This window comes from Moschus berezovskii, chromosome 6, assembly GCF_049115385.1.
Source record: "Moschus berezovskii isolate FMDL1 chromosome 6, NW_MosBer_1.0, whole genome shotgun sequence".
NCBI classification, from domain to species: domain Eukaryota; kingdom Metazoa; phylum Chordata; class Mammalia; order Artiodactyla; family Moschidae; genus Moschus; species Moschus berezovskii.
The window spans coordinates 102,224,995-102,251,144 of record NC_142465.1 but is presented as its reverse complement, the minus strand read 5'-3'; the positions used below and the strand labels follow the sequence as shown (position 1 = coordinate 102,251,144).

Below are 26,150 nucleotides of genomic sequence, written 5' to 3'. Positions count from 1 at the left end.
TACACACCTAGAACATAATCTTCGGCTGAGAGACACTTGTTTTTCAGCTCACAATATAGGATTATTGCAAAGTGGTTATGTGTACAGGCTTTGAAGCAGACTGGAGCAGGAGTACTATCTCTGTCGCTCACTAGTTGTGTGACCCAAAACTTATCTAAGCCTCTTGATTCCAGTGTTCTCATCTGTAAGATGAGAATCTGTTCAGTCATGTTTTGGGGATCCCATGGGCTATAGGCCACCAGTTTTCTCTGTCAATGGAATTTTCCAGGCAAGAATACTGGAGTGGATTGCCATTTCCTACTCCAGGGGATCTTCCCAACACAGGGGTTGAACCTGCATCTCTTCCATTTCCCGCATTGGCCAGTGGATTCTTTAGCACTGTGCCACCTGGGAAGCCCAGAAAATGAGGGTAATTAGTCCCTATTTCATTTGATTATTATGAGGGTTAAATGAGATAATATATGCTCAGGAGATTAATGAGTTATTACAGGTTAATCTGTCTGGTACGAGACCCTCTGCAAGTGATATCCTACTATAGTTCTAAAACACACCTAGCTTGATGTCTGACACATAGCAAGTGCTGAAAATATTAGCACTACTGTCAGCCCATAAAAGTCTTCTAAGCCATATGACAAGCAAATTTTAGTAACCACAGCACACATCACACCCTAGAGTCATAGTACTAACATTGGTCACATAATTTAGCACTGTTAAGGATGAACGGCTTTTGTCAAGGGCCATCATTGACAACACTGCTTTTAAGGGGAAAGTCACTGAGGTCCAAATAAACAAACATAACCTTTCTCCAAGTTTCTTCAAGTTGGGGATTTTTCTTTTTTTTGGTGACATATTTGCCAGATGAGGGCTTCCCTGGTGGCTCAGAGGGTAAAGTGTTTGCCTGCAATGTGGGAGACCTGGGTTCGATCCCTGGATCGGGAAGATCCCCTGGAGAAGGAAATGGCAACCCACTTCAGTATTCTTGCCTGGAGAATCCCATGGACAGAGGAGCCTGGTGGGCTACAATCCACAGGGTCACAAAGAGTTGGACACGACTGAGCGACTTCATTTTCTTTTTGCCAGATGAAACTTTTTCCTATACCCTGAACCAAAATATGTATTGATAATATAACTGGATTGACTGTGTCTTTCCCAAAAGCATACAGACTCTATCCTGCTTAAATTATTTCCTTTAGATAATTCTAAATAATTGCAAAAGAACCTCACAATTCTAGCGAAAATCAAGTTTCTTCTCCACCATCTGAGACTCCTGGCATTGTGACTTATAAGCTTGAAATTTTCCCTATTGCCTTTCTTTCTTTCCTCTGGTTATATAATATATATAAGTATTTCTCTATAATATTTCCAGGTCTGTGCCTTTCAATCTGTTTCCCAACTGAGATCAAGCAGTTTCCTGAGATCAGATGTGGCACATTTTCTATTTGTTTGAATATTTGTTCTGCTTTCAAGGAGAACATGATTTTTTTGAACAGGAAAGGGTTTTCAAAAAAGCCTCTTCTAACATCACAAAATCACTGCAGATGGTGATTGCAGCCATGAAATTAAAAGATGCTTACTCCTTGGAAGGAAAGTTATGACCAACCTAGACAGCATATTAAAAAGCAGAGACATTAGTTTGCCAACAAAGATCCGTCTAGTCAAGGCTATGGTTTTTCCAGTGGTCATGTATGGATATGAGAGTTGGACTGTGAAGAAAGCTGATCACCAAAGAATTGATGCTTTTGAACTGTGGTGTTGAAGAAGACTGTTGAGAGTCCCTTGGACTGCAAGGAGATCCAACCAGTCCATTCTAAAGGAGATCAATCCTGGGTGTTCATTGGAAGGACTGATGCTGAAGCTGAAACTCCAATACTTTGGCCACCTCATGCGACGAGTTGACTCACTGGAAAAGACTCTGATGCTGGGAGGGATTGGGGGCAGGAGGAGAAGGGGATGACAGAGGATGAGATGGCTGGATGGCATCATGAGTTTGAGTGAACTCCGGGAGTTGGTGATTGACAGGGAGGCCTGGCGTGCTGCAGTCCATGGGGTCTCAAAGAGTCGGACACGACTGAGCTAATGAACTGAACTGAACTGAACATCACAAATGCGGGAGACCTGGGTTTGATTCCTGGGTTGGCAAGATCCCCTGGAAGAGGGCATGGCAACCCACTCCAGTATTCTTGCTTGGAGAATCCCAGGAACAGAGGAGCCTTGTGGGCTACAGTCCATGGGGTTGCAAAGAGCTGGACACAACTGAGCAACTAAGCACACACACAACATCACAAAATACCCCAAAATAATGACATTGCTGGTTAGAAGTTCTAGATATCTAGATTTAAGGAACTATATTCTTATTTTGGAGAAGGAAATGGCAACCCACTCCAGTATTCTTGTCTGAAAAATCCCATGGACAGAGGAGCTTGGTGGGCTACAGTTCATGGGACTGCAAGAGTCAGATACAGCTTAGCAACTAAACCACCACCACCACCACCACCATTCTTCTTTTATCACGTTTACCTTTTTTTGTTTTTCACATAAATTTGAAAATATTAGAAATAAACAGAGTCAGCATCCTTGGTGTGATTTCCAGAAATCAGGAGGGCTTCTATCCCTGCTTTTCTCAGCATTAGAGCATCATTCTTTTAGGGTCAAAGTCCCATTTTAGTATACATGCTGCTGAAGTGAGCACCAAAGTTCCATTTAAAAGGTAAATGCTTCTTAAAGAGTAAATTTTAAAACATATTGTCAGTAGAACAGTGGTGATATCTGAGACCCCTTCTATCTTGCAGAGCTATGATCTTAGTGAAAATGAAAACAGAAGAGATGCCAAAAGCAAGCACCACAAGGAACAGTCAGGATCTAGAGAGAATGAAGATGGGGTGTTATACTGTGGGAAGGGATGGGTGGAGGGTGAAAGGTTGAAGCTGAAGAAGATAAACTTCACTGACTTGACAGTTTTGTGTGGGTACAGCTGGCACTGGAGAGATACTTGACCCACAGAAGCCCAACAGAAAGGAGCCCAGGCTTCACCCACATGGAGGTTTATGTTGATCACAAGTGGAAGTCCTCCCCAAACTCTCTGTAGACCTAGCTGCAGGAGGAAATGTCAGGTCATACTGGCTCCTCTTTGGGGGAATGCATAAAGGACACAATCCAGTATTTCCCACCCCAACTGCCACTTAGTAGGGATCTATGTGGAAGTTTTAATACCACTTCCTGTCTCTCTACAGTTCTCACAAAGTCTGTGGTCAGATAAAATGCGAAAGAAACAAAAAGCAATAAACTTCACCCTACGAAATGACCACTTTGTTATGACAGTATATACATAGCAGTCCTCAATCACATGTTTATCCAGTAATTTTTATCATCTAAGAGAAGCCAGGATTGGGCTAATTGCCGGAGATACAGAACTACACTAGAGCTCTCCTCTAGTGGGAGAAATAATATTACATAGCTAAATAAGAAAAAGTACACAATTAATAAATGGTTAGTGCCATGGAGAAAAACAAAGCAGAATGAAGGTCCAGAATGGGCAGGAAAGGGATGGCAAGTGGGTGGTTGGCTGGTTACCCAGTGGTCATTCCCAATACTTCCCCTACCTTCCTGTCTCCAGAGGCTGACAAGGAAAGATAATCACCTTCCACCAACCCTTGCAGCAAGGGGTGGTCATATCAACATCTTCTCTGGCCACTGAGACAAGAGAAAGCCTCCTTGTAGGGTGCTGGGAGGCTCGTGAAAAAATCTTTCTTAATAAAAGGAAAAGGGCATGTCAGTAGAGTTCCTTCTTATGAACCTGGATACCCCTCACTTTCTGCCTTTGTAAACTGTCATGTAATGATATCAGTGCAATTGGTGGTATCTTATGAGGTCAAGGGAAGTCCTAAGACTCTCAAAGATACCACCCAGTGCTCTGACATTATGGAGCTGCCAGAACACCTGCCTCCAGACTACTTATTAAGTAGTCCTTGATGTCTTAAGCCCTTTCGAGTTTTCTGATCAGTTCAGTTCAGTCACTCAGTCATGTCTGACTCTTTGCAACCCCATGAACCGCAGCATGCCAGGCCTTCCTGTCTATCACCAACTCCCAGAGTTTACCCAAACTCATGTCCATTGAGTCGGTGATGCCATCTAACCATCTCATCCTCTGTCATCCCCTTCTCCTCCTGCCTTCAATCTTTCCCAACATCAGGGTCTTTTCAAATGAGTCAGCTCTTCCCATGAGGTGGCCAAAATATTGGAGTTTCAGCTTCAACATGAGTCCTTCCAATGAACACTCAGGACTGATCTCCTTTAGGATGGACTGGTTGGATCTCCTTGCAGTCCAAGGGACTCTAGTTTTCTGTTATTTGCCTCTAAATGCAGGGTCTTATTTCAGACAGTCATCAGAGAAGGATTCTCTGAAATGATACTAGAGCTAAAATCCCATTTACAGGAAGCCAGCCATGTGGAAATCAGAATGTATTCTAGGCAGAAGGAAGAATGAGTCTAAAGGTCCTGGGGCAGGAACAAGCTTGTTATGAGGCTGGAGTATATGAATGTGGAAGAAAATGGTGGTGGTGGTGGTTTAGTCACTAAGTCGTGTCCAACTCTTGCAATCCCATGGACTGTAGCCTGCCAGGCTCCTCTGTCCATGGGATTCTCCAGACAAGAATACTGGAGTGGGTTGCCATTTTCTTCTCCAGGGGATCTTCCCAACCCAGGAATCGAATCCAGGTCTCCTAATGCAGGCAGATGATTTACCAACTGAGCTATGCACTTCACATAGCTCAAGAAAGAAAATGGTACCTGATATAAGCAGAAATGTAGGCAGGGATCAGGTCACATATAGCACTGTATATGACAGGTGTTATTCTTATTGCAGTGAAATCCATTGCAGGCTTTAAGCAATGGACGAATATGAGTATTACCTGATTTGTGTTTTAAAAATACAACTTTAGTTGCTATGTGGGTGGCTGAGAGTAGAAGAGAAGAGAACAGTTAAGAGGCTCTTACGATTACCGAGGTACATGATGACCAGGGCAGTAGCAGTGTAAGTGGAAAAAAGTAGATGGATATTGGAAACATGTTGGAGAAAGAGCCACCAAGATTTGCTGATGTGTGACAGGGTAGGGGATGGAGATGATTCCTAAGTTTGAGGATCTGAGATGCAGAAAGAAAAAGTTTGGGGAACTGGAAATCAGCAATTTTATTTTGGCTGAATTAAATTCCTATTGGATATTCAAGCAGAGCTATCCAGGTGGCACCTGGACATAGAAGTTTGGAGAAATGTCTCTTCAGATTCTTTTCCCATTTTTATTAATTCATTCATCATTCCATAAACATACTGTAAGATCATACAATGCACCAGAATGTACTGTGCTAAGAACTGGATATACAATGGCAAACAAAACTGTGTCCCTACCCTCATGAAGGTCATAGACTAGTTGTGGGGAGGTGGAGAGAAGAGTAAGAAATAAGCCCAAATAAAAGACAGTAAATTGTGGGCTTCCCTGGTGGTCCAGTGGTTAAGAATCCATCTGCCAATGCAGGAGACATAAGAGACTCAGGTTCGATCCCTGGCTCGGGGAGATCCCCTGGAGGAGGGCACAGCAACCCACTCCAGTTTTCTTGCCTGAAGAATCCCATGGACAGAGGAGCCTGGGAGATTATAGTCCATAGGATTGCAAAGAATCGGACACAACTGAAGCGACTTACCACGCATGAGCGGGAAGATCCCATATGCCGCGAGGCAGCTAAGCTCGTGCACCATAACTACTGAGCCCAGGCGCTAAATCTGTTGAAGCCCACACTCCCTAAAACCCGTGCTCCCCAACAAGAGAAAGCATTGCAACCAGAAGCCCGCGCACCCCAACCAGAGAGTAGCCCCCACTCTCCAAGACTAGAGAAAGACAGCAACGAAAACCTAGCACAACCCCCAAAAAAGACAGTAAGTTGTTAAAAGTTGTATGAAAAAGAAGAGCTATTTTAAGAGCTTGGCAGGAGGCCCCTTTCTTGGACTTCGAGACTGGGGAAGCCATGGAGGCAGGAGAAGCAGGGACAGAGGCCAGGGTCCTCTACAGTAGACTCGCCAGGACTCCTGCTGCAGACAGAACACAGGCCAAGGAAATCCGGTCACCACTGGATCCCCAGCTTCCTTTCAGATCCTGAACAATATTTCAGGCTCCTTGGGGCCTGGCCTTAGGACTGCTCTTGTGACAGGCTGTTGTTCTTAAGGTGACTCAGAATTCTTTGCCCCATCACATGGGGGGCAGGGAAGACAGAAAGGAGTAAGCGGGGCTTGGAGGGGCAGAGTACTTCTGGACACTTCCTTTCACTCTGGTACCACAGAGGGGCTCCCCGTTCTCCCTCCCCAGTCCCCATTATGTGCCCATCAGGTGCTCTGTGAGCAAAGAGAGGTAAGGAATCAGGGAGGAGAGAGGTCTGACACCCCTCTGAAGGTCACTGCTCCACGGGGTCAGTGGCTGCCCACTGGCAAGAGCAACCGGAAGACCCCACTGCCTGGTACAGAGAGAGGTTAAGTCATTTAGATACTGATGTGCATGCACTGTGCTCCTTGCTGGGACTTTTTTTCCTGTCCTCTGCTGAGAATGAACCCAGGGCTAAGCACTCGCTTGTCTTAGAGGAGAGTTGTCTCACCAGGCCTGAGACAAGCCTGTTTCCTTGGCTTTTGTTTTCTGGATGCTGGGTTCTCTGGTTGGCGGGGGAGGGGTGGAATTTCTGTATTTCTGTACAGAGGAGGAGGTAGAAACTAGGACCTCTGAAACAGGAGTGTGGTTGTGCCCCATGGAGTCCTGCAAAGGGGAGTCCTGGATGAGCACAAGGGATCTTTTGAGGATGATGAAAAGGTTGTGAAATTGGATAATGTGATGGTTGTACAACTCTGTAAATGTTAACAAAAATCACTGAATTGTACCCTTAAAACAAGTGAATCTTATGGCATGTAAATAAAGCAATTAGAAAAGGCAGGCCTGGGACCCTTGCCTCACTTCCTCACTGTGCTCCAGGTAAGGGACAGGTGGTGATGGAGGTTTGCATGTAGGGAGGTGGGTCCAAGGAATGGAGTTCCCCAGCTGAAAAAGAGGCCACTGCTCCAGGTCAGGGGTGGGGTGGGGGGCTATACTGATGCAGCAGCTTCACCAGCCTTCAAGCACACACACCAGTTCAGGCCATAATTACATCTCTGCTATAATCAGAGGGGATCCAAGCCTAGAGGGGCCACCCTATCTTTTTGTAGTGTATAAGGGCCCTAAGTCCTAGAAAGAGGATGAGAATCCTAGTAATGTTTGTCACCAACTTTCCCATTGTCCTGGTAGCATGAAGCCTTGCCATTATTTAAAGGAAATAACATGTATAATCCACAGGGTCACACAGAGTTGGAAATGACTGATGCGACCTAGCACACACTCAGACATGTATAGTAGGCAGAATGCCACTCCCCCCACAAGACATCCATATCTCCACCCCTGTGAATATGTTACACTAAATAGCAAAAGGGACTCTACATATACAATTACAGTTATGCAACTTAAAATGGGAAGATGATCTTGAATTAGCCAGGAGGGTCCAAACTAATGAGCCCTTTCAGAGATAGAACTTTTTCAGGTGATAGCAGAGAGCTACAATAGAAGCCAGAGACAGATTCCAAGAGTGAGAAGGAATTGATACGCTGTTCTGGCTCTGAGGTGGAGGGACCCACATGTAAGAACCAGGGGGAAGCCTTGGGGAGCTACGGGTGGCCCCCAACTGACAGCCATCAAGGAAACATGCCCTTAGTTCTACAAGGACGAGGCACGGGATCCTACCAACCACAGATAGGAACTTGGAAGGGAAATCAGCCCTGGAGCCTCTACAGGCTGTCCTGTCAACACCTTGAAGCCTTGTAAGACTCTAAGTGGAGAAACCGGCCAAGCCTACCCAGACTTCTGATCAGGAGAACTGTGACATAATCAATGGCTGTGATTGTGTTGGCCAAGTCTGTTTTCGTTTGTGACAGCAACAACAGAAACATTCAATATAGGTTTGTTATAAAACCGAGTGTGAACAATGAAAATCATACCAGCCATTCTATCACCTTCCACTACCCTACCAGTATCTAGGATATTAGAAACCCCCAAAAGCTTAAAGAATGTAGTACTTTCTACTTCACCTTTAATGTTAGACTGTAGGCCGAGAAACCCAAGTCATAATTCTGATTATAAGAATTATTACTGAACAGCAAATCAAGAGACCCAGGTCTTATTTTATATCAGTAAGGACCTTGCTCCTTGGAAGGAAAGTTATGACCAACCTTGATAGTATATTAAAAAGCAGAGATATTACTTTGCCAACCAAGGTCCGTCTAGTCAAGGCAATAGTTTTTCCCGTGGTCATGTATGGATGTGAGAGTTGGACTGTGAAGAAAGCTGATCGCCGAAGAATCGATGCTTTTGAACTGTGGTGTTGGAGAAGACTCTTGAGAGTCCCTTGGACTGCAAGGAGATCCAACCAGTCCATTCTAAAGATCAATCCTGGGTGTTCATTGGAGGGACTGATGCTAAAGCTGAAACTGCAATACTTTGGCCACCTCATGCGACGATTTGACTCACTGGAAAAGACTCTGATGCTGGGAAAGGTTGGGGGCGGGAGGAGAAGGGGACGATGGAGAATGAGATGGCTGGATGGCATCACCGACTCTGTGGACATGAGTTTGAGTGAACTCCGGGATTTGGTGATGGACAGGGAGGCCTGGCGTGCTGTGAATCATGGGGTCGCAGAGAGTCGGACACGACTGAGTGACTGAACTGAACTGAACTGAACTGAAGGACCTCAAGTAAATTAATCTCCCTGAATCTCTGTTTCCATGTCTGCAACAAAAATGAGTTGGTCCACATGATTTCTAAGGTCATGTTCGCTGTATGAACTAAAACTGACAGGCAGACATCATAATGAGCAACACACATTCATTTAACTTATAAGCCACCACTCTCAGCTGGTGGAGAGCTCCTCCTGAAAGTGCACTTTGATGGGAGGAAAGGGAATCTGTTAAGCGATATTGGGGTCCAGTCCAAGGTCACTAGTCTCAGTCTCCAAAGGAGAGATGAGGTACTGAGGGGCCAGCCAAGCCCTCCTCAGTAGTTACCCTGGATGTGCCAACAATCTCCTATAGAAGACTCCTCACAAGAAGTGGTCTGGTCTAAGAAAACCTGCCACCTGTGTTTGCTTCCCATCCTAGGTAACACCAGAATTCTTGGAGGAGAAATATTTGCTAGAAACCCTGACTGTCCTCTACCAATTTTTCCACCTCTCTTCCTAGAATGGGATCTTTCAAGTTTTGAAGAAAATAATTTGGCCAAGGAATTTGCACCTCAGTAAACTCAGTTTATTACAATGAACATTTTTTGAACAGCTGCTGTGTGCTCACTGAATTCAAGTTTGGGAGGGAAATGTTCAATTTCATTTCCAATCTCTGATTTCAGTATCAACATCTTTAGTCATGAGACTGAAATAGGAGAGATGTGGGAGGCAAAGACCAGATTCATTACACTCAATGCAAAGAGCTGAACAGTGGATGCGATTCACAGCCTTTTGAAAAGAAGGTGAAGGATTCATTAAGAACTGAGCATAAGCACTGAAAAGCGAGTTACCAAAAACTTCTCTTTTTCAGAAGCATTTACATGCTGTCTCACATCAAGTTCACATCAACACTCTGGGTAAATTTTGATCTGCACTACTGTCCTCAATCATGGTTTTCCAAGAAAGCTACCCTCAAGCTCATGGAGAAGCTAGATTTGAATGTGCAGCACATGCATTTATTTCTCATGGACAAATTATGCAACTACATATGTGGTCAGATGTGATTAAAAATATGGTTGAACACATATTTGCGTATGTTTCATGTGGTTAATAACATATCTTAGTGCCATATATTTTTAGACATTTTATCAGTTAAAATGCTACTGCTATCACTTCTCAGTGCTTATTTTAATCCTCTCTGCATATAAGCAATGACTGACCGAAATCACCAACACCAGCAATTTTCAACTTCCTCTTCAGAGGTGGGTGTGACATTGAGTCCATACATGTGATATACTCCTACAGACACATCCAGAATTATGTGCAACACTGGCACTCAGACCACAATCTTCAACCCAAGAAGTCTTGTAGTCATGTAGAAAAGAAAATAATTATGTCAACATCCTTAAATTTATTATAATAAGTTTTTAAAAAAATGAATAACCAGCAAACTTTGGTATTTTATTTAGCTAGAAATTATTTGCAACAGACACCCTTTGTTTGGGACATATTTTGACACTTTGGTTGATAAGCACTGCCCTGCTATACCATAAGTGTACGCTTGAAATCCCAATTCCTGAAGGCTAAAGGTGCATAGAACCATAGAAAAAGTAATAAGAGAGAAACACATTCTCCACACTGGGCAATGGTGGGATAAGATAAACCTGTGACAAAAGTCCATTAATGAGCATTTTTCTGGAAGTAACTAATTTCCTACCTGTGCTCTTTAATGCCACTGACATCCCAGGCAGGTTTCATAGCCTATATCCAAATTCAAAGGTGTATTTCTTTCTTGACATGTAGAAGAAAATACTCAAAACACATTTAAAATACGAAGAGGCTATGTTATCTCAACCACCATGCACAGTTCAAAGCACAGGCTCTTAGACTAGTGGTCCAGAGGTCATTTTGCCTCCCAGGGGACATTTGGCAATACCGGGACACTCTTGATTTTCACAACTCAGGGAGGAAAGTGTTGATATCTCATAGGTAGAGGCCAGGGATGCTGCTAAACATAGTACAATAAAGAGGACAAATGCTCCATTCCCAACACAGAACTGCCTGATCAAGATGCCAATAGTGCTGAGGCTGAGAAACCTTGTTCTCAAGCCAACCTGCCAGGGTTTCAAATCACCTGTTACTTGTATAAGTTACTTAACATCTATGTACGTATTGTCTTTACCAGTAAAATTAGAATAATAACAGTCTCTACACCTTATTGATTTGTTGTGAGAAAAAAATGACACAGAAAGGAACTAAGAACAATGTCTGGAACAAAGCCAGAGCTTAACAAATGTTTACTTTTGTTATCACTATATGCATTGAAAAAGACTGAGAAGAAAAACACCAAAATTTTAAAATAAGTTGTTTCTAGGTGGCCAGACCACAACTGATTTTTATTTTCATTATTCTTTTATATGTCTTTATATTTTCCAAATTTTCTAGAATTGTATTTGTTATTATTCTAATATCCAAAAATATTTTAAAAGCATATAGAGGAAAGAATTTTCCTTTGGGACATAGTGGAACCAGAAAGACCTGGATTCACATGCTGGCTTTATTTGCTGTGTGTGGCCTTGGGCACATTAGTTACCCTGACCTTCAGTTTCCTGATCAGAATTTGGGTCTAGTAATGCATATTAGCAGAGAAGGCACTGGCGACCCACTCCAGTATTCTTGCCTGGAAAATCCCATGGACGGAGGAGTCCAGTAGGCTGCAGTCCATGGGGTCACTAAGAGTAGGACATGACTGAGCAACTTCACTTTCCCTTTTCCCTTTCATTTACTGGAGAAGGAAATGGCAACCCACTCCAGTGTTCTTGCCTGTAGAATCCCAGGGATGGGGGAACCTGGTGGGCTGCTGTCTATGGGATTGCACAGAGTTGGACATGACTGAAACGACTTAGCAGCAGCAGCAACAACGCATATCAGAGAGCTTCCATCAATATTAAACATAACAGTTATTCAGTGCCTTAGAAATATGCTGAATGACAGGTTCCAAGAGATGAGTGCTTTCCAAGTTTGGCCCAGGAAAAATGACGCTACAAACAGGGAAGTATATTCATGATGGTGCCCGCCCTTTTGTTTTTTAAACTGTTCTCATATCTCAACCGTTTGTCTGGACTCAGAGGAGAAATTGCACCTATACACTGATCCTTGTCTCTATTCCTTCTGCCTCCCCACATACACATCCTAGGAAAGGATCTGATAATCTGGTAGGCAGGGCGGACTAGCAGCCGGAAGTTACTGTGAGTGAAAGGCAGGACCCAGGTATCACTTTCACAAGCTTCACGCACCCTCCTATTCCTCTTATTTCTTCTTTCATCCCCAGCCTCCAAGCTGAAAGTGTTCTCAGCAAGGTCTCTCCTCCAGGGGAGCCTCTCCACTTTCTCTCTGTCTGCTCCTGTTCAGCTGGTTGAGAGGACTGTCCCCTTTTAGATTTGAGAGGGATGAGTGGAAACCCAGAGAGGCTTCTAGATCCAAGCCTCTTGTGTGCACAGCCCTGCTCATCTGAGGAGGCCAGCAAGTGTGCGGTGGGTAAGCAGCACCGGCCCAGCTGTACAGTGTTTCCAGCAGGGCTGTTTCTTCTCCACAACTCATTCACTCCAGGCCACACTGAAGGCTGGGAGGATGAGTAGACAGGATTAAAAGACACACACCTTATCCACAAACCCCACTCTTAACGTTCCTTAATCAGATGGAAAAAGAATTGTTGTTTAGTCCTAAGTCATGGCTGACTCTTTTGTGACTCCATGGACTGTAGCCTGCCAGGCTCCTCTGTCCATGGGATTTCCCAGGCAAGAATACTGGCATGGGTTGCATTTCCTTCTCCAGGGGATCTCCCCAATCCAGGGCTCGAACTTGCGGCTTCTGCACTGGCAGGTGGATTCTTTGCCACTGAGTCACCAGCAAAGCCGGGGAAAAGAACAGAACGGGTTATATTTGTGTATGCTATCAGGAGGGGTAACTATTTTAAGCCTAGTTATTAACCTGATAACTTAAATTCAAATCCCAAGCAACCTTTAAAGATGGTCCAAGACAATCTCTTGTACTCAGGTCCTAATCACCACGGTATGGAAAAGGCAGTCTGGCTCAATTCATTCTCACTCTGAAGATCCCATGGTTCTCTAGGGAGAAGTCCTGTAGTCCAGTAGGATGGGATCTTGGTGCAATGTCCTAGGGAGTAGGAGGGATGGTTGGTTAGGACAGGACAGCCTGGGCCAGGAACTGACCTTCTCAAGGCATTCTCTCTTGGCCCAAGGTGAATTATCTCAAAGCTGGGAGATGATGCCAGGCCAAAAAAATATCAGAGGAAAATGAGACTGTTCAGGGTGCCTCCATCTAGATGTAAATACAAATTTCAGGAGAGAGAACTACATTCTAAACGTAAATAAAATGTCAGGGGGATTGGTAATCACCAGGAAAAAAATTTATGGATCTTTTCTTGAACTCTAGTCTGCTCCAGGGTTGGTCTGACTAGCATATGTAAATTTCAGACATAACTTTGACTGTTGCCAAGTTCTCTCCTACTACACTTTAACCTCAATACCTTTCCCCATAAAAGCAGGCAAAACAAAATAGATATGGGACCCCAGAATGCTATCAAGAGTCTTCAGTCTTCCCATTCTTCATTCACAAGTGCATACTGAGATGATACCATAAACAGGCCAGGTGCTAAGTGCGAGAAATACAGAGATGGAAGAAGTGAGTCCCTTCTGTCCAGAAGCTGACTTCAGTGTTAAGTGTACTTGTTCCAGGGAAATGTAGATTTCAGCAAGGATCAAAGGCTTAATCTAAGAACTAAAGTTCAATAAAGTTCAAGGTGTCAGGGAGACACCCTCCTCTCAAAGTGTTTTTCAGTGAAAGCCTGAAGGGAAACACCTTATACCATGAGGAATTTCACAGATTCTGAATTCCTACCCGCTTTTCTTTCTCTCTGTATCTTTGACCCACCCAGTAACTTCTCTAAGTTTTCCCACAGCATATAAGAATGAGATGTCATCTTTTCTTGTCAGGGGCCAGAAAGGAAATGACACAGACCAAGAGGAAGTAAACCTTATATTTCAGATATTTCCAGAAGTTAAAAAAATCCCTCTTTTTCCCATAAAACCTAAGATAATTTGTAAAACAGAGGTCTATTCCCTGTTTTAAAGTATGATAATGCTATTTTAAAGCAATAAATCTAGTCAGTTTGATAAAACATAGTTTGTGTTTATAATTTTAGAAGTTTTTATTTTATTTTGAAAACCAGGTAAGTACTGTTAAAGATAATATGGTTAGGCTGATTTTGTTACTAGGTCCTGAGGATGGAAGAATGTTTCTGGGTTTGATTAAAAAAAAAAAATCAACCATGATGTAATTTTAGATTTCTTTTTTCCCTTTAGACATCATTTGGTCACCATAGCAACACAGTGTTTTACTACCAGATATCTATACAGCACAAGGGAAGAGAAGAACAGGCAGTTACTTACTGAGTTATTTGGGGGTACAGAATGTGACTAGTGGGATAATTCAAAATTAAATATAGGCTTCACTGGGAATCTGTTTTAGCCAGGCAAGCCGATTCAATGTTCTAGTAGTGTCAGCTGAACAAAATTTGTAGCCAAATCAACTGTTGACATCATTGGAAATAACGGAAGCAGGGAGGCAACATAGTTCAATGGTTAAGAGCATGGACTCTGATGTCAAGTTTTTTCAGTCCAAACCCCATTTCTCCTATTTGATAGCTGTGTGACCTTGGGAAAGTTCCTTAACTTCTCTGTGCCTTAGTTTCCTCATCTCCAAAATGTGGGTACTAATAATAACTCCTACAGAAGGTTATTAAACAGATTAAATAACTGAGTGCGCTTGGAATGATGCCTTACACATATCAAGAACTTTATAAGTATTTGTTAAATAAAGACAAAATAAAATGTAAATTTGCTAGTTCCTCTCTTTGTGCTGGGTAGAAATAACCAAAGGGATCAAGATTTGCGTGCATAGCAGATTCTTTTAGCCTGTAACTCTGGAAGATTCCTTTGAGAACTTCCTGGGAGCTTTCTTGGTAGCTATTCTGAAAGATATGAGATTTGGTGGACAGCCTACCATCCCTAACAGAGAGCTGAAAACAATCACAAGCACTCCTGGTATCAGGGACATCAGAAGGAAGATGATCACACAGCACAAAGAAACAGCATGCTAGCCCACTCAGGCTCCCTCAGCCACAGCCAATAACCTTTGGGAATATGGACACAGAATAAGCAGCTGAAAAAGGATGAAACAGGATTTGATTGTAGTGACATATGAAACCTGGCTGGTGTCAGTAATATTTTTTCCCTCTTTCCAGGATTCAAAGGAAAAACAATCTGTTTCAGCAATGAGTGCTTTGTTTTATTCATTATCACTGTATACAATGTCCATCTCATTTTTCTTCAACAGGCAGTTACTGTGGTGAATTATGCATTTTACAGAACTACCTAGGCATCTTTTCTGGACCTGTGACAAATCAAAAGCCCCTAACCAGCATGTAAGCCAAGACAAAATCTCTGAATGGTCTGGAAAACAGAAGGTATCATATCCTTTCAGCCTCGAAACCGCGGGGTCTCTAGCACATACCTTCATCTGGACTTCATTTCAGAGACGGTCTCCTTGGGTCTTCTTGGTCAGGATCAGCCCTTGCAGAGGAGTTTGGAGGATGCCATAAACCACCACAGAAGCTTGGGAACACAGTCATATCTGTCCTCTGCCTTCCCCTTGGCTCACAGCCTGCTTCCTGGTAGGAAGACAAGATGACGCTGTGCAGGGTTGACTGTTAAACCATCTTCCCGCCCCCAGCCCCACTCTCCTGGTGCCCCTCCCTTCTCCTTTCCTGGGCTCTGGAATGTGTCACATGGGAAATGGATCATGTGGCTCACGAGGAGAATGTGGCCAGCTTCTCTCTCCCTTCCCCCTCACTTTTCTTTTCAGGAGCACAGAGGCAGAAATCTCTGACCTGATTGGCTCTAACCAAAAATCTCCATATGAAAAGGGGAAGATTCAACCATCCAAACCTCTAGCCTTCTCCACTTTCTTTTTTCTCATCTGAACATTTTATCCTGGACATGCAAAATTGCTTGGAAGGGAAGGAAAGAATGCTTTCTCCCCAGGCGCTCCCCTTCTTTCTTGTCGTCTGTAGTCTAAGTTGGCAAGGTGTTCCCTAAGCTCCCTCCGGAGCCCCCTTGGCACATCTGACAAAAATCAAGTGTTCAGCACCACGGACAGCATTATACCCCCTCAGTGCTCATTTGTCTATTTCACTCTCGAGTAAATAAAACCATGTAAAAAATATTTCCCTGAGGCTTTCTGTCTAAATATACACCTGGCCATATATAAGTAGAACTCCAACTTCCCCTACTGTCAACTTACTGTTATTTATAAACACAAATATAATTTTTACATATCATCAAATGTCTACCTTCCCACCCCCATCCCACCATCCATCCACACCCTTTAAACATGCTCCATGTTTTGGGGGTGGAGAGGAAATTCTCATTACTCAGTTTACCATATGCCCATATATCTATGCTCACAGGCACAACCACAGAAATATGCAAGTTTCTTGAGTGTGCATGTTCAGATGTCTTTAGCCCCATCCCTAGGCCTCAGGCAGGGCTGAGTTAAAAGGCAGAGAGTGAATCTGGTAGGAGCTGTTTTGTGCAGGGTCTTTCCTGCTTTGCTGACGTCCCGGTTGCCATGGTGCTAGGTTACTGCTGAAGGGGAGGACTGCGTTCAGAACCAGTCACCATGGGACCCTGCTGACTAAAGAAAGGAAGAGGGAACAGAACTGAATTGCAGAGGAGGACTTTCAATTAGCATTTTCAGAGCCAAATTTACCTAATGGGCCCCTTCTTTACTGAATTGTTGCTGACCCTAAATCCTGAAAGGATACTAGGAATTAGTATGGACACTGTGATGGTAACTCCCTCCATCCTGCACTGCTTCTTTCCTTAAAAATCTATTTAGGTGCAACAGAACGAAAACGCCAGCTTCACAGAACAACTGTGGCATGCCATCAGAAAGCAGGGTGGGGGTGTGGGTGGAAGAACACAGGAAACATACTTCTCAGGTTGCGGCTTCTGACTTTTATGAGGCCATTCATCTAGATCTAACAGTCTTAAGTGGGAGATACACTAGACCTACACCTGAACTAGGAACAATTGTGAATGCTTTATGAGGTTACAAGAGAAAAGATAAATATTGTTTAATGTGACTTGCTGGATTATTTTTAATAAAAATAAATTTGAATAATAAGGTCAATCCTTTGCTTAACATTTGGACTATCCCAAGTTAGGAAGTGAATCTATACATTTGTCTCTTTAGGCATACACATAACCTGTTTGTTTCTAACTCAGAATTCTAAGCATGGCAATTCTGAATACTGTATTTCTTTGGGGGGGGTTCAGGTAGAAATACTGACTTTCAATGTACAGTAATGCAAATTCTGTTAAGAAAAGAGGTAGCATAGCGGAGCTCCAGTGTAATTTCATGAAACTGAAGCTCTTTCCTGTCCATAGCTTAAGACATGTTTACTTCTTTTATTCTAGGATAAGAATCAAGTTAATTCTAGTTTTTCTATGTAAGGCTCAGAGAAATTCAACTCTGTTAATTCTAACATTGGCCCCTTTCAGAAAACTAATTTATCAGGAAAGCTGGACATGTGTTTGAAGAAATTCTTAAGAGTTAGTCAGATGGTGACTTAATATCATCTCTCTTCTCTGAGTGAGTAATAATAATAACAGCAACAACAACAGAAGCAGCAAATTATTTATCGTGAGCCATGATCTCATTTAACCCTCCTATCCAACCAGAGAAAAACTTAACCGTCTTTTTCTCATTTATTTAATAGACTCCTTGGAGGCTTAGTCTGACTTGGTAAAAGAAATTATTGTATTTTAAACAAAACATTCATCACACTGGTAAAAAAAATACTGGGAGTGGGGTGATGTATTAGGTTTCTCAGCAAATTATGGTGGCTCAGACGGTAAAGATTCCGCCTGCAGTGCAGGAGACCTGGGTTGGATCCCTGGGTCAAGAAGATCCCCTGGAGGAGGGCATGGCAACCCTCTCCAGTATTCTTGCCTGGAGAATCCCCATGGACAGAGGAGTCTCATGGGCTACAATCCATAGGGTCGCAAAGAATTGGACAAGACTGAGCGACTGAGCACGACCAACCATAAGACAGGCACTGTTATTAACATTCCTGCTTTACAGACAAGGAAACTTAGGGAGGAGAAGTAATATGCCCACAACCATACCACTAATTAGTATGGGAGCTAGGACTTGGGACTATTTAGTCTGACTCCAGAGCAGGTACACTATACTATACTATTCTGTATCATAAATAATGGATTCATTTAAAATAACTTACTAATTTAATATGACTGATGTGATTCAGTACTACAGGCCTTTGACAGAAGAAATCAGAAAGACTGCTTTAAATCATTTGAGAGCAAAAAAAGACTAAATTATTCATTATTTTTAGAATGACTGCACATGTACCTCATAGCTTAATGATAAAATAATAAAAATGATTTCATAAGGAATCATAATCTGAAATATTATTAATAATAGCTATAAAATGCTATGTAATATACTAATTCTATTAAAAATATTTTATTTATAATCACCAAACTTATTCCCAGCCTTTTTGAAGAAAATAGACAGTCGTCTTCCATCCAAATCCATAAAATCCCGTAATATTTGTGTTAACTGGGGTCATATTTTGAAAATAACTTATGTGATTATTTTTTTCTCCTCTGCCTTGGGAGAGGAATCAATTGGCCTTGGGAATAGAGAATGTGGCACTCTTCAAAGTTACCAAAGTGATGGGAAAAAAAGAAGGAATAAATATTCAGCTTCCGAAATTTAAAACAGGAGTGTACAGCAAGACAATAGGCTTGAAATCCAAGCTACTGTTTTGAAAGCCATTCTCAAAATTCCTTTATTTGTCATCAACCAAATATAGAAGACTTTGCTCAGATTGTCTGGTACCATAGAGTAGGCCTTCAGACTGGGGCAGGCAAAAATTTTCCATGAAATATGCTGGTTCTTGATTCCCATCTAGAAGTTTTTCTACCCTTTTACCAGAGACTGGTGAACCTCTCACCCACCTCAAATCCTACCATGGTGAATTGCTTGGATTTTAAAAAGCTCCTGGGAGCCAAGCAAAGAAACAACTGGAAACACTGAGGATGCTATTGAGATATTAGTTAACGTGATAACTGAGTTAACACATCCTTTTAAAAGACAAGAGATCTCCAACTGCTTTAAACAAAGCTAAAAGCAAACCACTATCCAGTTGTCCACTGAGAGATTCATTAAAACAGTTCTCTTAAAGGAAAGATGAAAAGTTGTTGAGAACAGGTTGTTTGTAGATTATTTACAAACTTTCAATGGTGAGACTGGGAGAGAAGGATATAAGAGTATTCATTTTCTCTTGGAGACTCTTTCAAATTACTGGAAACAATGGCTTCAAATAACACAAATCTATTGTCTTATGGTATTGTAGGTCAGAAATCCAAAATGGGTCTTAGGGCTCAGATTATGGTGACAGCAGGGCTGTGTTCTCTTCTGGAGGCTACAGAGAATCTGTTTCCATGCCGCCTACATTCTTTGGCTTGTGACTCCCTTACTCCATCTTCAAAACCAACCATCTTATATCTCTTAACCATTACTCCACAGTCACAGAGTAATGGTGAGTAACTTTAGCCTTTCCAGAGTCACTCCCTGTGACTCTGACCTCAGATTGGAAAGTCACTAGGTTGGATCCACGAGATAGTCTAGGATAATCTCCCCTCTCTAGGCCTTAACTTAGTCATATCAACAAAGTCCCTTTTACCCTGGAAGGTAACATATTCACAGGGTCTGAGTATTAGGGTGAATATCTATAAGTGTCCTAACTCTGCATACCACGATAAATTACCTCCAGGTTGAGAGGAGCACTCAGGACAAGAGATCTCTGCTTTTGCTCCCCTCTGGAGACAGCTGCCAAGGCCCCTCACCCCTAATTCTGAACTCTGCATGGACATTTGAGCAATTGGCAAATTTTCTACAGTGTACACAGGCATACAGAGCAGCTGACCATCCCAAGTGTTTCCTGTTCCTTTGAAGCATGGATGCTAAACTAACAGTCATATGGCCTGCTGTGGTCAGGTGAACTGACTCGATAGCAAGAGCCAAGGAGAAGCAGAGTCCCTAAAGGGGAGAGGCTGTTCCTGCCTGGGAGATTTGCCCGAAGCCAAAAATGGGCCATAAATTCATGAGATCCAGGCTTCAGCATCACAGGCCAGCAGGTTCCCCAGTGATCAGGCCAGCAAGGGGCATCATGCAAGAACCCTGACAGTGCACACACTAGGTCTAGAATGAAGCCAGGGAATACCCCCTACTCATGAGTCCACAAGGATGTATCTGTTACCCCTCCCTACCCTTTATACAAATGGACGTTATCGTCAGAGATGTCAGGGCCTCCTTGAGAAACATTATGAAATAGGACATATTTTTACCCAAAGGAGACTTACGCTACTTAAAGGAACCACTTAAATAATGAAACTGATTGAACTATATTTGAGACTGAACTGGACACTTGGTTTTTCTGTAATCGAACTATTGGGGTGGCTTTAAAATATGTCCACAAATTCTTTGATATGCCTCCCTTCAAATGGTGACACCTAATAATATTTCTCTTGAACGTGGGCCATCCTTACAACCTGTTTCCAGTTAAAATGACGTAGTATAAGCGATTCTCTATAATTTCTGTGGCCAGATCATCGCAAGGACAGTTTCTTCCTGGCTCTCTCCCTCGTGGATTACTCATTCTTGGGGAAGCCAGCCACCATGTCATAAGGACACTAATGCTGTACTGTAAAGAGGTCCATGCACGGAAAACTGAGGCCTCTCACCAACCAGCACCAACTAGCAACAGGGCAGTGAGCCACCCTGATATCAGATTCTCCAGCCCTAGTCAAGCGACTGCAGTCCAGAAGACATCTTTTTTTGTTGTTGTTCTGCTGGGTCTTCACTGCTGCACATGGGCTTTCCCTAGTTGCAGCAAGGGAGGGCTAATTTCCAGTTGCAGTGCAAAGGCTTCTCATTCCGGTGGCTTCTCTTATGCAGAGCACAGGCTCTAGGGTGTGTGGGCTTCAGTAGTTGTGGCATATAGGCTTAGTTACTCTACGTTGAGGTGGAGAAGGAAATAGCAACCCACTCCAGTACTCTTGCCTGGAGAATGGATGGAGGAGCCTGGTAGGCTGCAGTCCATGGGGACGTAAAGAGTCAGACACGACTGAGTGACTTCACTTCACTCACGTCATACTTTATCACTGGAGAAGGAAATGGCAACCCACTCCAGTATTCTTGCCTGGAGAATCCCATGGACAGAGGAGCCTGGCTGGCCATGGTCCATGGGGTCGCAGAGAGTTGGACACGACTGAAGTGACTAAGTACGCATGCACTCTACGTTGTGGAATCTTCCTGGACCAGGGATTGAACTCATGTCCCCTGCATTGGCAGGTGGATTCTTATCCACTGTACCACTAGGGAAGTCACAGACAACATCCTGACTGCAACTTTGTAAGATCCCAGGCCAGAACTACTTGGTTAAGCTGCTCCCAAATTCCTCACCCACAAAAATGATAAGATAATGCTTATTATTAAGTTCCTAAATTTGGGGGAATTTTGTTATGCAATAATAGATAACATACCCACATAAAAACTCTAGAAAACAACGAAGAGAACTACTTTTTCTTGGTATATTTGAGCAGTAGTGAGTTAAATAAGTGTCCCTGCTGCATATGTGTGTGTTCCTGTTGTGGTAAATTGTGGTTTTAGTAATCCAAGGGCAGGAGGAAAGGGAGAACACAACTAGCCACATTAGAGAGCTATCTAAGGGGAAAAAAGAAAGCCACTAGGGTGGAGGTGGATTTATTATAAAGACTCTGAAGAAGAACTGCAGGGAACTCAAGAACAGGAAGTGGCAGTGAGACCAAAGATGGGACTGAAGTAAGGGACAGAAAGCTGTCACTGCTGAGACAGCCACTGACTCCATCTCTTTCTCTTTTGAGGCTGCTGCTGCTGCTGCTAAGTCACTTCAGTCGTGTCCGACTCTGTGTGACCCCATAGACGGAAGCCCACCAGGCTCCCCCGTCCCTGGGATTCTCCAGGCAAGAACACTGGAGTGGGTTGCCATTTCCTTCTCCAATGTGTGAAAGTGAAAAGTGAAAGTAAAGTCACTCAGTCGTGTCCGACCCCTAGCGACCCCACGGACTGCAGCCTACCAGGCTGCTCCATCCATGGGATTTTCTAGGCAAGAGTACTGGAGTGGCTTGCCATTGCCTTCTCCGCTTTTGAGGCTACAAGACCTATTCTCTCCCATTTTCTCTCTCTTAATTAGCAGCATTCACCTGCTTCTCTTTTGCAATCAGCTTGTTCCAATTACTGATGCACAAATGATGGCCTCAGCTCTCTGCAAGTTACATGACCTTACAAATTCAATGCTTCTATCTAAATGAACCAGTCTCAATTAAAACAGAACTACAATATGATGCAGCAAGCCTACTTCTGGGTATACTGTTGTTGTCTAGTCGCTCAGTCGTGTCCGACTCTTTGCAGCCCCATGAACTGAAACCCCTCAGGCTCCTTTGTCCGTGGAATTTTCCAGGCAAGAATACTGGAGTGGGCTGCCATGCCCTCTTCCAGGGGATCTTCCCGACCCAGGGATCAAATCCATGTCTCCTGCGTTGGCAGGCAGATTCTTTACCACTGCTGCTCCTGCTGCTAAGTCACTTCAGTCGTGTCCAACTCTGTGTGACCCCATAGACGGAAGCCCACCAGGCTCCCCTGTCCCTGGGATTCTCCAGGCAAGAACACTGGAGTGGGTTGCCATTTCCTCCTCCAATGTGTGAAAGTGAAAAGTGAAAGTGAAGTCACTCAGTCGTGTCGGACCCTTAGCGACCCCACGGACTGCAGCCTACCAGGCTCCTCCAACCATGGGATTTTCTAGGCAAGAGTACTGGACTAGACACCTGTAAAGTCCACTTCTGGGTATATAACTAAAGGAAATAAAATCACTGTCTAGAAGTGAACATCACTCCCATGTTCATAGAAGCATCATTCACAGTAGCCAAGAAATGTGGAAACAATGTGTCTGTTGACAGATGAATAAGTAAAGAAAATGTGATATACAAATACCTCCCCCCCACACACCCACACATACTGAAGTATTATTCAACCTTAAAAAAGAAAATCCTGCCATTTGTGACAACATGGATGAACCTTACATTAAGTGAAATAAACCAGACACAGGAAGACAGACACTGCATGATCTCATTCATACCTGGAATCTAAAAAAGTTAAATTCATAGTAACAATGAGTAGAATAGTGGTTACCAGGGCTGTGGGATTTTGCTACAGGGAGAGATACTCCTGGTCAAGGGTACAAAGTTTCAATTATAAGATAAACAAGTTTTCCAGACCTTATATACATATAGCATGCTAACTATAGTTAATAACAGTGTATACTTGAAATTTACTGAGAGAGATTTCAAGTGTTCTCACTATACATACACAAATGGTAACTATGTGAGATGGGGTATTATTTAGCTTGACTGTGGTCATCATAGTGTACATACATCACATCACATTGTATACCTTAAAGATATACAACTTTTATTTGTCAGTCACACTTCCATAAAGCTGGGGAGAAAACTTATGACCCAGTCTTTCAATATTCTGATCCAAATTCTTAGGAGACAATCAGTTTGACTCAGCTCAAGGACAGCAAGGAGATCAAACTAGTCAGTCCTAAAGGAAATCAACCCTGAACATCCATTGGAAGGACTGATGCTGAAGCTCCAATACTTTGGCCACCTGATGCAAAGAGCTGACTCACTGGAAAAAGACCCTGATGCTGGGAAAGACTGAGGGAAGGAGAAGAAGGCAATGGAGGATGAGATGGTTGGATGGCATCACTGACTCAATGGACATAAGTTTGAGCAAACTCCAGGAGATAGTGAAGTACAGGGAAGCCTGGCTTGCTGTAGCTCATGGGGTTGCAAAGAGTTAGACAAGACTGAGTGACTAAACAACAACAAAGTCAGATAGAAAGTGGATCGAATCAGCTGGAGGCACTGGGATGGAGCAGATTCTTGTACTTCTCCAACACTCTCTAACAGATTTGGCCAATATTATAAAGAGGAAGGACAAGGAAAGGGAGGAAGCGATTGACAGAGGAAATGATTGTCATCTTAGAGTGTGTTTTTTTTTTAATTCCATGAACTCTCCACTGCCGAGACTGCCAATAACCACAATATCCTGGCATCAATAACAGAAGTAGTATGGCGGTTTCAACTTCTGAATTACTTATATCCCTAGAAACCTACAAGAAAGTACCCTTTCTCTTAGAAATTCAAATCCGTGACCCACACATGCCATCCCTCCCTGTCCAAGTGATTCTCTATTCACTGAAAGGCTACAAAAACAGCCTTGATTGTCACTATTCTCATTTGAAAGTACCGACAGCACCACTTGTGTAATCAGAGCAGTGGTTCTCAACCTTGGCAGCAAAATGAAGAGCTTTAACAAAATACTGATATCTAGGTTCCGCTTCCAGAGATTCTGATTGAATTGTCGAAGGTAAAGCCTGGACACTAGGGCTTTCTAAAGCTCCCCAGATGATTCTAATGTGCAGGCAAGGTAAAGAATCTAGCCTAAGGTTCTCTGAATACAGATGCTACATTGAGCATGCACATTTTGGTGAGATGGCAGGCATAAATGGTGAGAAGCTCAAGGCGGAAACTCTTATTTATTAAACATACACTATAAGTTATGCCAATAACTCATGCAGTTGTCAACAATATCTTGTTTCATCTTTACAGTCATCCTATGAAGAAGACACTACTGTTCTTATCTGACACACAGGAAAACTGAGGCTCAGAGAGGTCACACAGAGAGACTGTCACACCTTAGCATCAAACTCCAGGTCTGATTCTCAATTCTCTACCCTTTCTGTGACACTGTACTGAGAGATCACACCTCTTACAGTTGGAAGATCCCACTCCCTAAAACCAAAATGCGAAGGCATCACAGCAGAAACCCTATTCTATTGCATGCGTGGTTTTTTTTTTCTGGAACATTTTCATGAATGACACACACGTGGCCCAGTTACTAGGTTCAGTTCAGTTCAGTCGCTCAGTCATGTCTAAGTCTTTGTTACCCCATGGACAGTAGCCTGCCAGGCTCTTTTGTCCATGGAATTCTCCAGGCAAGAATACGGAAGTGGGTTGTCATTTCCTAGGCTATACTGCAGGCTGCCAAAAGTGAACTGTTCTAGGGAGAACTTCTTGATAGGGAACTACCAGGACTGGACCTTTCTTAACGAAGCATTTCCATTCTATTGATTGATACCTGGATCCTTCTCCCTCACTGCTAACTTAAATCCTGTGGCTTTCTATACTGAGTTTTTCTTACAGATGAAGCTATATTGCTTACCTACAAGCAATTCCTTTGCTGGTCGACTAAAATCACGTATTGCGTCGTTCCTCTGCCTTGTACTCCAGACAGTACATAAAAAATCAAAATATACTCAAAATCAAAAGTTGACTAGAGATTGCTGCTAATATCAAGACGGATTCTCATACCAAGTGACTCTGGGAGGCTAAAAGCAGAAAGGATGTACTTTTGTAACAAGCCGGTGTCTTGATAGCTCAGTTCCACCATTCCACTCCATGAAATCCACACTGCATCCTGCCTGAGGTGTCGTTGAAAGGACCCACAGGGCGAGGACACTTCAGGTGTGGGTAGTACCTTTCAGACACTGCAGGAAGAAACTGAATGCTCGTGCAGGTGTCCCACGTATCCTGAGAGAGAAAGAGGTCAGATTAGTCAGTTCTCCCAAGATGCTTCCAGAATTCCTGACTCCTCTACTTCCTCATCCCAACCTCAGTCCTTGCTCAGGACTCTGGCTGTTAGAATCCTCCTTGTCCCACTCACTTAGGGACTCCCCAGTTTCCACCGTACTCAAGAGGAACTAAATATGGGGGCATTTCTGTCTTTGTTTACAAACACGAACATCTTCACACTATCTGATGGGAAACGTTCTCTACTGCAGGAGTTCCCAAACTTCAGGCTCTAATGCCTGATGATCTCAGGTGGAGCTGATGCCATCACAGTAGAAATAAAGTTCACAATAAATATAATGAGCTTGACTCATCCTGAAGCCATCCCCTGTCCCCCACCCACCATGGAATAACTGTCTTCCACAAAACTGGTCCGTGGTGCAAAAAAAAAAAAAACAGTAGTGTTGGGGACCACTACTCTACAACCAAGAGCCCTGTTTTCCTAGTTTCCCCTCTCCACTGGGCTGTGTA

General features: G+C 43.2%; 1 protein-coding gene across 8 annotated transcripts in view; it reads right to left on the bottom strand.

The window, feature by feature from the left end:
• Positions 1-26,150, bottom strand: part of GPR19 (G protein-coupled receptor 19) — a 35,971-nt gene that overhangs the window by 9,211 nt on the left and 610 nt on the right. For 3 of the 8 annotated variants that reach the window (XR_016037671.1, XM_055396146.2, XM_088837308.1), the window contains exons 2-3: positions 25,273-25,640; positions 15,367-15,523 (exon numbers count right to left, since the gene is read on the bottom strand). The gene's annotated coding sequence lies outside the window, so the exon portion shown is untranslated. Of the gene's footprint in view, positions 1-12,494; positions 12,949-15,366; positions 15,524-25,272; positions 25,641-26,150 lie in introns of those variants that run through there. The other 5 variants (XM_088837310.1, XM_088837312.1, XR_016037670.1 and 2 more) reach the window with 4 other exon arrangements.